The sequence below is a fragment of the Pleurodeles waltl genome, chromosome 2_1 (assembly GCF_031143425.1).
Source record: "Pleurodeles waltl isolate 20211129_DDA chromosome 2_1, aPleWal1.hap1.20221129, whole genome shotgun sequence".
NCBI classification, from domain to species: domain Eukaryota; kingdom Metazoa; phylum Chordata; class Amphibia; order Caudata; family Salamandridae; genus Pleurodeles; species Pleurodeles waltl.
In genome coordinates this window covers 650,908,754-650,922,276 of record NC_090438.1, presented here as the reverse complement: position 1 = coordinate 650,922,276, position 13,523 = coordinate 650,908,754, and positions in this window count along the sequence as shown.

Below are 13,523 nucleotides of genomic sequence, written 5' to 3'. Positions count from 1 at the left end.
TACGTTACTTTCCTCCTAAGGGAGTATATACTCTGAGATATTTTTGGCATATTGTCACTAAAATAAAGGCCCATATTTATACTTTTTTTGCGCCGCATTTGCGCCGCTTTTTGATGCAAAAACGGCGCAAACTAACAAAATGCAAGTGCACTTTGTTGGTTTGCGCCGCTTTTGCGTCAAAAAGCGGCGCAAATGCGGCGCTAAAAAAGTATAAATATGGGCCAAAGTGCCTTTATTTTTAGTAACCCCGAGTATTGTGTTTCTTATGATATAGGCGATCATTATGAACATGGCGGGAAACACCGCTGACCGCAGTGGCGACGGTGAACAGAAGATCCCCATTGACTTTGAACAGAAACCCCCCATATAATGAACCAAAAACCAGATTCCGTCAAAATCACCAGTCCACCAGTCTCCGCCAGGACCCTGTCAGTGGAAATGCTCGCCCTCCCACCCCGCCACCGCCAAGCACACCCACATCCCACCCTTCAAATAATGATGCACAAATCACCTTGGCGGTCAGTGGAAACCGAACGACCATTGGCTGTGCAGACCGACACGGACGGCAAATGGACCCAACAGTAAGAAGTGCACACATTGGATAAGTTAGAAACCCACACACTTGACACACATCCACAACACTATAAAAACACTCACAGACACACCCCACAATCCTTTGCAACAAAAGAAGTCCAACAAAGACAGAGAACACAAGAAGCAGACACCGAACGCCACAATACACAAGACTCACACCGAACCACAGAAGAGCACCCTCACCGCAATTCCACCCCTTACACCATTCACCACACTCACCATGTCACCCCCCAAACTTCCACGCTTCACAGAAAGGGAGCTAAGGACCTGAAGGTGGAGCCACAACTTTGCGGGGTTCAGGTGCAGCACACACCCATCGGCAGGAAGATGGAGCTATGGCAGACCATTGTCAACAGGGTCAATGCAGTGGGACACCATCCACGCACCAGGGACTACATCCGCAAGAGACGGAACGACCTGATGGGGAAGGTCAGGATATGGCATCCAGGCACCAGGAGGACCTCCACCAGCACCACCCGACTACACTGACTGGGAGGAAAAGGTACTGGCCGTCTACATTTACCCCATATACATCACCCCTGGAATGCATGCCCCACCCCACCCCTCCAACACCCACCAGGACCAACACCCCACCCAGGCTGCAGGCACTAAATCCACACCCCTGCATGCACACAAACCCACTAACAGGCCCACATCCCTCCCCCTGTGCACAGCCACCCACCCCTGCAAGGAAACACAATGGCCTATAACACCCATAATGCACCTCCACATCCTAAGCTAGAAGCAATTTTAACCCCACTAAAGCATCCCGCATGGTCACAAAGTGTGTAAGCTGCACAAACCCACCCATGCCTCTGCACCCCATCTGACCATGCGAATGTAGCAGACATGTCCATTTCCCGCAACAGTCACACCCCCATGCCACTCTGATGGACAGGACAAGGAGTGCCAGTGCCCCACAGGGAGACAGAGGCACCTCACAGGACACTGGGGATGGAACCCTGGACACTGATGAGCAGACTGGCCCCTCACACAGTCCTGGACTGTCACCATCCAGCAGCCCCACCCAGGATACCACTGACACCCCTACCACCCAGGTAAGAACATCAGCCCAGGGCAACCATCCACACACCTGTGTATCCAGGTCACAGACTGGTGGAACACAAGTATAGAGGCCACAGTCACCCCCTACCAACAGGCAGGAAGACGATGGCCCCAGTACAAGTGGCACCACCAGACCTGTGCAGGGGACACAGGCACAGGGGGCTAGGCCCAGTGGGAGGGCATCAGTGGGCCAGGGGGGGAGGCCACCGGATGGATACTGCAGCCCAGTTCGTGATCTCTGAGGTCCTGGTGGCCTACCAGCATACCCATGACAGATTGGCCCAGATAGTATCCACCCTGGAGCAGAGTCAGAGGATGCAGCAAGCACACCACCAAGAGGCCACAGAGCAGTGGAAAATGCACAACGCCACAATGGCCAGCATAGCAGGTGCACTGCTGCAGCTTGTACAAACCCAGCCTGAGGCCCACACAGTACAGGAAGCCCCCACTACAGCACAGGAGACAGACCGGACAATGACAGCATCAGCATCACCTTCACACGAACTACCCTCGGAGGAAACACAGGGAACAACCATCTCATTCCCTATAGGGCAACAACAGGTACCCAAACTGACCCTCCGGCCACGATATGGGACTGGAAAACCTGCCAAGAACAAGGCCCCCTCAAAGAAGTGACTGTGCAACAATCTGTCCAACAACTATCCCACACAATTAACCACCAAACAGTGCTAACAAGAAATAAGAACTCATGTAAGCATTGATGGACCTACCAATACTTACAGCAAGGCTACAACCATGTTGGCATTTAGGATAACCACCTATGACTGTTGGACCTGGCTTTTTGACAAGGTCATCCCCAAACTTTTTGCCTCCTTCCTCCTATTCCTTCTGACCTGTTGTTGTTGGCTTTTGAACTCTGGGCACTTTACCACTGCTAACCAGTGCTAAAGTGCATATGCTCTCTGTGTAAATTGTACTATTGATTGGTTTATCCATGATTGGCTATTTGATTGACTTGTAAGACCCTAGTAGAGTGCACTATATGTGCCTAGGGCCTATAAATTAAATGCTACTAGTGGGCCTGCAGCACTGATTGTGCCACCCACTTAAGTAGCCCCTTAACCTTGTCTCAGACCTGCCAATGCACTGCCACTGAAATGCAATTTCACTGCCACTTCGACTTGGCATTTATAAGTACTTGCCAAGCCTAAAACTCCCCTTTTTCTACATATACGTCACCCCTAATGTGTGCCCTAGGTAACCCCTAGATCAGGGTGCTGTGTGGGTAAAAGGCAGGACATGTACCTGTGTGGTTTATATGTCCTGGTAGTGTAAAACTCTTAAATTTTTGTTTCTACACTATTGTGAGGCCTACTCCCTTCATAGGCTAACATTGGGGCTGCCCTCATACATTGTTGAAGTGGTAGCTGCTGATCTGAAAGGAGTAGGAAGGTCATATTTAGTATGGCCAGAATAGTAATACAAAATCCTGCTGACTGGTGAAGTTGGATTTAAGTGAGTATTTCTCTGCACTTAAATCTTTCTGTGCCTTTCTGTGCCTTACAGTCCACGTCTGGCTGGGTTTAGTTGACAGCTCCTTGTGCATTCAGTCAGACACACCCCAAACACAGGGTACTCAGCCTCACTTGCATACATCTGCATTTTGAATGGGTCTTCCTGGGCTGGGAGGGTGGAGGGCCTGCCCTCACACAAAGGACTGCCACACCCCCTACTGGGACCCTGGCAGACAGGATTGAACTTAAAGGGGACTGGTGCACTTCCTAGCCACTCTTTGAAGTCACCCCCACTTCAAAGGCACAATTTAGTATAAAACAGGGCCCCTGCCCTACCACCTCAGACACTTGCTGGAGAAGAAACCTGAACCAGAACCTGCATCCTGCCAAGAAGAACTGCCTGTCTGCTCAAAGGACTCACCTGACTGCTTTCTACAAAGGACTGCTGCCTTTCTGTTGGCCTGCTGCCTTGCTGAACTCTTGTCTGGCTGCAAAAGTGCTCTCCAAGGGCTTGGATAGAGCTTGCCTCCTGTTCCCTGAAGTCTCAGGACCAAAAAGACTTCTCTTTTTCAACTGGACTCCTTGTGCGCCGAAAAATTCGATGCACAGCTTGCTCTGCGGTGAAAAATTCACGCCGATCCGGAAAGACGCCGCTCGACGCGACGCCTGCGGTGCGACCGGAACTTCGACGCATAGCCTCGCATGGACAACGCCGCCCGACTTCCAGAGAGGAAATCGACGCAACGCCTGCTGTGAGGAAGAAAATTCCACGCACAGCCCACCGGAACGACGCGCAGCCGAATAACAAGCCTAGGAATCCACGCACAGACCCTGGGACATCTGGTAATCCCGCGACCCATAGAAGGAGATGGTCCGCGTGCCAGAAAATGACGAGTGAAAAATAACGACGCAAGTCCGTGCGTGAAGGAGCGAAACCGACGCACACACCATTTTTCCTCCCGTAGAACGATGCATGTCTCCCCGCGTGGAAAATAACGACGCAAGTCCGTGTGTAAAGGGGCGCAACCGACGCACACACCATTTTTCCGCGCATCTCCTCTTCTGCGGCCCTCTGCGGAGATTTTCCACTCCAAACCAGTTACTTTGTGCTTGAAAGAGACTTTGTTTGCTTTTTAAAGACTTAAGACAATTTATATCACTTTTTAGTGATATCTTTACAAATTCATATTGCATCTTTGTTCGTTTTGACCTGCAAATACCCAGATAAATATTATATATTTTTCTAAACACTGTGTGGTGTATTTTTGTGGTGCTATATTGTGTTATTGTATGATTTATTGCACAAATACTTTACACATTGCCTTCTAAGTTAAGCCTGACTACTTGTGCCAACCTACCAGAGGGTGGGCACAGGATAATTTGGATTGTGTGTGACTTACCCTGACTAGAGTGAGGGTTCTTGCTTGGACAGAGGGTACCCTGACTGCCAACCAAAAACCCCATTTCTAACAATGACCAACTTCCATCACTGTAATGTGCACAAATCAATCCCTTCACCAAATAAAACACATATCACACCTAAGACACTGTCACCTGTCATAATGTGTGAACAAAGTGAAGTATGGATGCAACTGCTGGATAACTACTTCATTTGTACCTGCGTAACATGAAATGACCCACTCGCCTTACATGTTGTTGTGCCTAAATATGTTTAGAAGAAAAAACACACAATTGCATTCTGTCCTATGCAGACCTGGACACAGTTGAAATTAGTACATTCAAACACCCCCTAGATGTAAGGCACACTGACAGCATGTTTCACAGACACCAATCTCAGCCCTTAGTCCCACATAGTTACTAGAAGTAGAGTTGTATCAGTTGGGTCCTGGAATTGACATCTTCCCCTTCCTCATCATCACCGTCACTCTCGTCCCCTCTCTGAGGAAGCTGGTCTGGATAGACAGCACCCTCCACCTCCAAGAGGGGGATAGAATCTCTCACTGCCACGTTGTGTAGCATGCAGCAGGCCACCACTATTCTACACAGCTTTTCAGGCCCATAGGCCAGATAACCACCAGAGATATGTAGACAACGAAATCTAGCCTTCAGGAGACCTATTGTGCGCTCTATCACCCTCAGAGTACGTCCATGGGCCTCATTGTAATTCCTCTCTGCATCTGCCCCAGGATTCCTCACTGGTGTCAGGAGCCAATGCAAGTTGTGATAGCCAGAATCACCTAGAAAGAGGTGCAAAACAGAACTGTCATTGACAAGCCTCAGAAGCAGACATCCTGGCTGTCTGCTCGGAGGCCGTTAGTGACAGAAACACCTACCTTTGATCCACCCTCTGTCCTCTTGTAGTTGTACCATCTTGTGTGGCACACTACTGTTCCTCAGCACAAATGAATCATGGACTGAATCAGGGAGCATGGCATTCACATATGAGATGTACTGGTCTCCACTACATACCAATTGAATGTTCATGGAGTGAAAGTTCTTCCTGTTCTATACACCTGTTCACTGACTCTTGGGGGGATTATAGGTATGTGGGTGCCATTGATGGTACCTATCACATGGGGTATGTTGGCAAAGGCATAGAAGTCCGACTTGATGGCAGGGAGGTCAGTACTTTGGGGAGCCTCTTATAGGACTGCAGGTGTCATACAAATGCATTCAGAAATCTTTTAAGTAACATGCTATGTTAAAATATAGCACCAATGTCCACTGTCACTTTAAATGAGCCCGTGGCTAGGAAATGGAGTGCAGAGAGCACTTGTACTTCAGTGGGGATGGCATGCTGATTATGATTTGCTGGAGTCAGTGCAGGATCGAGTAGTGCACAAAGTTTGGGAATAGTTGCACGGGCCAGTCTGTAAGTGAAAATGATGTGACGCTCCACCATGGTCCGCATATCCATCAGTGGTCTGTACACCGATGGGGCCCTTCCTCGCCACAAGTGTCAGTACCTAGGAGGAATTTGAAACACATGTGAGCAAGACACATACATCGGCACACATTGTCAGTCATTGAGCACTGCTGACTTGATTGTAGGGACGCAAATGCTAAATGTGTTTGACCTAACATCAACTGGACGATAATTATTGTTCAGGGTTTGTCAGGTGTGGAATTGTTAATGGTCTAATGCATATGTGTATTTGGTGAACATTAGGACCAGCATTGTGCAGATGGCAGTATTATAAATGCGTAGTTATTGGCGTAGTTATGGGCCTCCTGTAATCCAGAACTGTTGTGGTGGAAGTGACCTCATACCACTAGCAGTTGACGTAACAGCGTAAGGTGGTGTTTACCGCCGTGCGCACAGTCATTGGTGAACATGGGTGTCAATAGGGAATCCTAGCGTGTCATGATCGCCGCCGGCGGTGACAGTGCACACCGCCGCGGTGCGTACGCGAAGTCGTCACCCAACTTCACTTGACTCCCTGATCTCGTACAAGCAGGTACTCCACTGAGTGTACTGCTGTGTCCTGCCTCTGGTCATGGAAGTGGCTTGTGTTGCAGGGGAAAGGGTCCCAGCCTTCTCCCAAGAGGAATTGGAGAGGCTCGTGGACGGCGTCCTGCCCCTGTACACCAAGCTCTACGGATGGCCAGAGGTACAGGTGAGTAAGGGGATTGTGCGCAACGGTTGTGTGTAATGGATGGTGTTGGCAGCATATATGTGTGCACCTCTGACCCTGGATGGGCCAGGGTTCCTTACATGCTGCGTGTGTATCTGCTGTTAGTCTCTTTGTACTTTCCATCCCATAGTGGACATATAGCCAGCTGTATATGTTTGCCAAGTGCCTTTCTGTGTGTCCCTTTTAGGTCAGCGCCTACCAGAATAGGGCACTTTGGCATGCCATCTCCAAGGAGGTGCGGACCCTGGGGGTCTACAACTGGCGGAGCACCCACTGCAGGAAGAGGTGGAAGGACCTGCAGCACTGTGAATTAAAAATCTGCGAGGCCCAGCTAGGGAAGTCCTGCCAACGGGGAAGGAGTGCCCATCGGGCACTGACCCCCCTTTTGCTATGCATCCTGGTGGTGGCGTACCCAGACCTGGATGGGCGCTTCAAGGCTGCACAGCAGTCACAAGGGGGTGAGTAAACATACCATATTTTTGACCCTTGATGGATGTCTGTTTGTGCATTCAGGTTTATGCTGCTTAGTTGCAGGGACTCTTACTGATGTCCATCTTCATGATGGCCCCGTAGGGAGTAGGGGTGTTTTGGTCAGGTCTCCTACACGTCGGGTCCTTAAGTTGTTTAGGGAATGGGTATAGAGCAGGGTTCTGTACACTAGCCAGGGGCATGGCCATGGGTATAGTGGAAGGTGCTGCCTGTTGGAGGGTCGTCTGGGTGGGTGTATGTATGATCCACTATTTTCACTCCTTTCAGTTATTTACAAGTGTCTCTCCTATTTTGTCTCCCCATCCCTATTCTCTTGTGTTGTTTGTGTACATCAGCATCATCTGGTGAGGGAGCTGAGGCACCGGCGAGTGGGGATGTAGTGGCCCACGGATCCTCAGAGGCAGAGTCATCTGACTCCAAGGGGGCCAGTGGGTTGGAGGGTGAGGGGAGTACCACGGGGGAGGCAACTACCACTAGAGGTAGAGACTCCGATACCTCTTCCGATGGGGGCTCCCTGGCGGTGGCGGACCCTAGTGGGCCCACCCCTGCTGTATCATCTTCCGCCACCCCCCATGCCATCACCGCCCTCCCATTTGCTCCCCACCGAGTTGCCCGTGATGCTCCCCCAGAAGGGTGGGTGTCTGCTTCGCCCCAGGCACTTTGGTGCCATGTCTGGTCTACAGAGATTCTTTCAGGCTCTGGCCTCCTCTTTGACAGCAGCCAGTGTCCCCCCTCCAACCTTCTCTACCCATTCCAGCACCCCACTCCTTTCACCCGTCTAAAGCACACATTCTGACACAAAGTCATACACCTCAACACACAAGAAGCACACTTCCAAACACAAGCACCACACCTACCACCACAAGCATTCACACAGCCAACATACACATGCACACACGGCAACATCCACTTCCCCTAGTGTGCCCACCTTTTCCGCCTCCCTGTCTGTCCCCTCTACATGCACACCCCTAGGCACTGCACCTTCATTCACTGTTGCTGAGCCTATTCCTGCAGTCACCACAATAGCACACATCCATACATGCACCCCAGACACCACACCTGCACTCACCACAACTACTTTAGTAGACACATGCAGCACACTCACAAGACTCGCAGACACCCACAAAACATACATTCACATTGGCAGCCTGTCTTCTCCCACTGTGTCCACCCCTCTCTCCAAAAACACACAAACGCACCAAAACACCCACCCATCACACATCCACCACACCTCCGCATACTGTCCAGTCACCTGCACCCACAACACGCACCCCTACACCACTTACATCCACACCCTCTGCCTCCAGTCCCATGCCCTCCTCCAGGTCCACCCCAATTGCTTCGAAAAAACTATTCCTCTCCCGTGCTGACCTCTTCCAACCCACTGGCCCACCCAATCTTGTCCCTAAACGTGCACACCGCCTTGCCCTTTCCACTCCTTCCACTTCACAGCCCGCCCCTGTCTGCCCTTCACATTCCCGTGCCCCTTCCCCAGAGAGGAAGAAGCCTTGTGCTGAGCCAATTCCATCTGGCACCACCCAGTCCAAGCACACTCCCCCACCTTCCAAGGCCAAACCCAAACCCCCTCCACCTTCTGAATGCAAATCCAAGGCCCACCCCCGTCGTAAATCCCCACCCCCACGACCCCCTGCCCCTGTTCCCTGAAGTGCCTGGATGCCCCATTGTTGCCCCTATCAGTTGGAGTACCGTAGAACTTGTGGGAGTCAGGTTGGGGCCATTGTAGCCCAGGGAACTCATGTCACTATGGACTGGCCATCGGCCTTACTTGACAATTGTTTGCTCAGTGAGCTGCATTAAAAGTTTATGTGTGGCCTGTGTTTTAACGGCACACTCTTGAGCCCTGGTCTCTCGTTTCACTGTTTGTGGGTGTGGGGCGTTTGTATGTACTATGGTCAGGTTAGATTTGCCTGGTGCCGGGTAAGTACCTCTTGCTGTGGGGTGTATAACATGTGCTGCTGTGAAGGGTAGTGGGAGCGTTTTCTTGGGTATGTAACTGTGCCCTTTCTTCCTTTGTTTCATAGGTTGCGGTACTTACCGTAGTCCTCTTCGTCAGTGGTCTCAGTCGTGAAGGTATATGGCAAGGAGCAGGTCTGGCATGATCTGCAGCTCTCTATCCATGTCTGCTTCAGCGTGTTGTGTGAGCCTCCGGTGAGTGTTTCCTTTTATTTGGTTAGTTTCCGCCTGGCTTTGCGTGGCGGTGGTTTCCGCCCCGGAACTGACGGCGGTCTAGTGGTTCATTATTTGATGGGCGGGTTGGGCCTTTCTGTCGGGCTGTGGCCGACCTCTTCCGTCGTTGTCGGCACTCCTCTACTGGCGGTGGGTGGTTTCCAGGATGCCTGTGTTTCAGTTGGTTCATTATTTGGCGGTCCGGACCGCTCCTCTGTTGTCGGTTTTTACCGCCGCCGCCGGAGATGCAGTGTTTCCCGCCATCTTCATAATGACCGCCATAGTACCTATACAATAGAAGTGGTATTGCATAAGCTTTGCATGTCTCCTAGTTCAGCCTTGGCTGCTCTGCTGTAGCTACCTCTATCAGCCTAAGCTGCTAGAACACTACTACACTCTACTAATAAAGGATAACTGGACCTGACATAAGGTATATGTACCATTGGTACCCACTACAAGCCAGGCCTGCCTCCTACACTAAGTCATGCAGTTCTATTGACGGGTTCTCTTTTTAGCTGGACTGCAACAGTTTAATAAGCTGTAGTGAATTTGATAGGTTCAGTACTGTATTATAATACACTTCTTGGAAAATGTGTATACAGTCTTCACCATACTGGGGATACGATGCCAAGTCCTGCAAAAGTGCTTTTTTATGTCTCCGGTCTGATTTTATAAAGAATGTTCATGACAGAATAAGCCTCCCACAAGTGCTTGCTCCCGTAACCAAATTCCTTAGCAAAATGTGCAGAAAAATGAGTCATTTTCGAAAATGTTTGACTGGGGAGAACGCTCCATGGAACCTTCTAGTGGCAGTTGGACTCAAACATTTTGCTCACTCCATCACACTCATTAGCAACATTTACGCCCCACCACTTTCAAAAGGCACCAGCCACCACTGAATATCTGTTAAGCATTTAAAGATCACCAAAAGTCAAGAACCTAGTCAACAAAACTCTCACACCAAGTTAAGTAAAAGAAGAAACATTTGATACTTAAAACTGAACAGTGAACAAATAGCAATAAGGGAACTGGAGATTTATTTTTCTTTAAGTCTAGAGTTTGGCAGGTGTATTACTCAGTCACAAATGTAACAAATATGTAATCTATCTTTTTATAAGTGCCTTAGGATGTAACACACTGGTAATAATGCAAATGTGGTATCTGTCACATTTGTCAAGTATCTGTCATATTCTAAATCAGGCACTTAATGACAAAAAGCATCAAGATCACAAGTCACCAGGTGATAAACCTTTTAAGGCCACCACGACTGATTGTGGATCATACACAGCCCAGCTGATCTCCCTGGTCAAAAATCTTACATTCTAACTTACATTTTTTAATTGTACAGATGGTCCAGTGGGGCAAGGCATGATGTTGTAGCCTGAGAAGGTCATGCAAAGTCATATACAAAGCATGCAGGGTGCAGCTCAATCCTTGAGTTTGAGGCCAAATGTTCTGAGCAGGACAGACTTTTAAAGTATAGCTGCTGATTTTGCTTGAGTCAAGGGTTGGCTTTGCTGCGTGTTCCCCGCTTGAGCTTTTCCTTTGAAATCCCAAGAAAGTTTTACAGTCAGCCCAGTATTCTTTGGCACATTTTGTTCCTGTTCCATAATGCTGTAAATATTTTCAAACTCCTGTGCCAAGCTATGAATCCCAATTTTAGGGAACACTCACCCTGTTCAGGAACTCTCGTATTATGAGCACAGCAATTTTGTATGAGATCGCAGTCCCAGCCTTCACAAAACCTTTTTCTGTTCCTCTCCAATATTCCAAGATAACCTTGGTTAGGTTGCATAATTAACTCTTCTATGCCTTCTGTCCAGAAAACTGCTGACAAGGCAAGATTACTGTTCACTCCAAATATGTATTTCACACCCCACCAAAAAGTTAATTGTTGCCAGTGGAGAAGACAGAGTCAAGCAAAGCTGTGTTAATTACTACCGGACATTTCCAACATTTCAGGAAGAACTAGCCAGTTTTACTAAAATCATCTTTGCAGTAAATGTAACAAATAATATTTAATAAATATAATAATGGTACACAGATGATTTCTGTAGCAGATTCTAAGCCAATTTATTACAATTGCCACTTTTATTTACAAGAAGGCTTCTGCCAAGAGACAAACTAGTACTATGTGTGAAAGTATGCAGTAGGGTTGATCCTGATACTGCAGGAGTATACCAATCCTAATATTAGGTGTCCAGCCTGAAAGCCTAAGGGGATATTCCTCCAAAAGTTTTGCCTGTCTTGTCTCACTTTTGCTGATGTGTTTTTGTTGGCCTTAGGACTCTGGGCACTTTACCACTGCTAACCAGTGCTAAAGAGCATGTACTCACTCCCCTAAAACATGGTACCATAGGTTTATCCACAATTGGCATACTTCATTTACTTATATGTCCCTAGTGAAGTGCACTATATGTGCCCAGGGCCGGTAAATTAAATGCTACTGGGTGGTCTGAGGCACAGATTGTGCCACCCACTTACATAGCCCTATGTAAATGTCTCACGGCAGCACCTGCAGAGCCTGTATGTGTTGTTTTACTGCCATGCCGACTTGGTACTTAAAACCCCTTTCCAAGTCTTAAATTCTGCTTTTAATATACATAAGACATAGCTAAGGTAGGCCCTAGGTAGCCCATAGGGCAGGGTGCAGTGTAAGTAAAGGACAGGAAATATATTTCTTAATTTTACATATCCTGGTAGTGAAAAACTCTCAAGTTAATTTTTCACTACTGTGAGACATACCCCTCTCATAGGACAGCATTGGAGATTCCTAAATGATGAGGGGTGATACTCCGAAACTGGTCCCAGGATGCTAATTTCCAGTTCATGGGCCTGGCATTTGGGCTCTAACTCTAGTGGACTTTGCTGTATTCCTACCTTGCTGTGCCTGCCCTGCTGCCTGCCTGAGAGTGAGAAGGACCGGATCTGAATCTCTACAGTCACAGATCCAAGTGGCTCCATGGGCTTGCTGGCTGTCCTCCCGTTCTGAAGTATCAGGGACATCAAAGACTTACTGTATCTCCAACTCCTAAAAAAAAGTGGTCCTTATTGATGATACATGTTTTTTCAATGAAAAATAGCACAATTGCATTGATAAAAATAACATTAAGATGACAGACAAGGAGTAGGCCCAAGAAAAAAATTGTTTTATCCAGTAATTTAAAATACAGTAGTTATATTTCCTGCAAAGTACATAAGAATTATGAAGTGCCCCAAGAAAAGTGGAACTCACAATCAACACAAGGACATATACAATTTACAACCACATGAGACAAACAGGTTTCCAAAGATTGAGCAGAATGACCTAAATAAATTGAATGTATGCACATAAAACCCAATTGATTTAAAAAGGCTACTTTATTAGGTTTGCTTAATACAGTCAACAACGTTTTGACACTCTAACAGATGTGGGGTCTCACCAGGACCAAGAAATGAGAGGGACACCTACATTAAGAACGCAACAATTCAATATTGAAAGGGTGATCGATTAATAAGGGAATAGCAAAGGAAGATCCATGTGTATAAGTAGGTGATTAAACACCCACCTGATCAAAAGGATGATGCCACAAACCCAGTGGCCAATCCCACATGTGCAAATTATAAAGTTTACTTACAAGGGGGCCTTGGCATTGTTTATATAATTGCAATAAGCACAATTAGTAAACTGACAATCATCCATAATAGCTGCCCTATTTAAAGCATCAAGGGAGGAGACTTACCCCAAGTTAACACTCCAAAATTAACTTGGACCTGTACAGATTGGGTCCTCTCGGGGCCACATGTGTCCTTATCTCAGTGGTAGAGTCGATGAGCTGATCCGCTCACTCTGTAACCACATGTAAATGATAAGAAACTAAGCAAACAAGGGCTGTATAGCAGTCTAATTTGGGGGGCAAGACAGAGTATAGAGACTTACCACTAGCAGTTGTTCAGGAATGAAAGTCTAATTAGAATGCATCCCCCCATTGGCGGCCGTGAGATTAGAAGCAGCCTGCCAGGGATATATGGTCGCACAATGACAGAGAATGACAGAAGGCTACAATACCAGGCCTCACCCCTAAAAGATGGGGACAGCCACGTTGTGCAGTGTCTCTCAAAAAGGATAAGGTCGGGC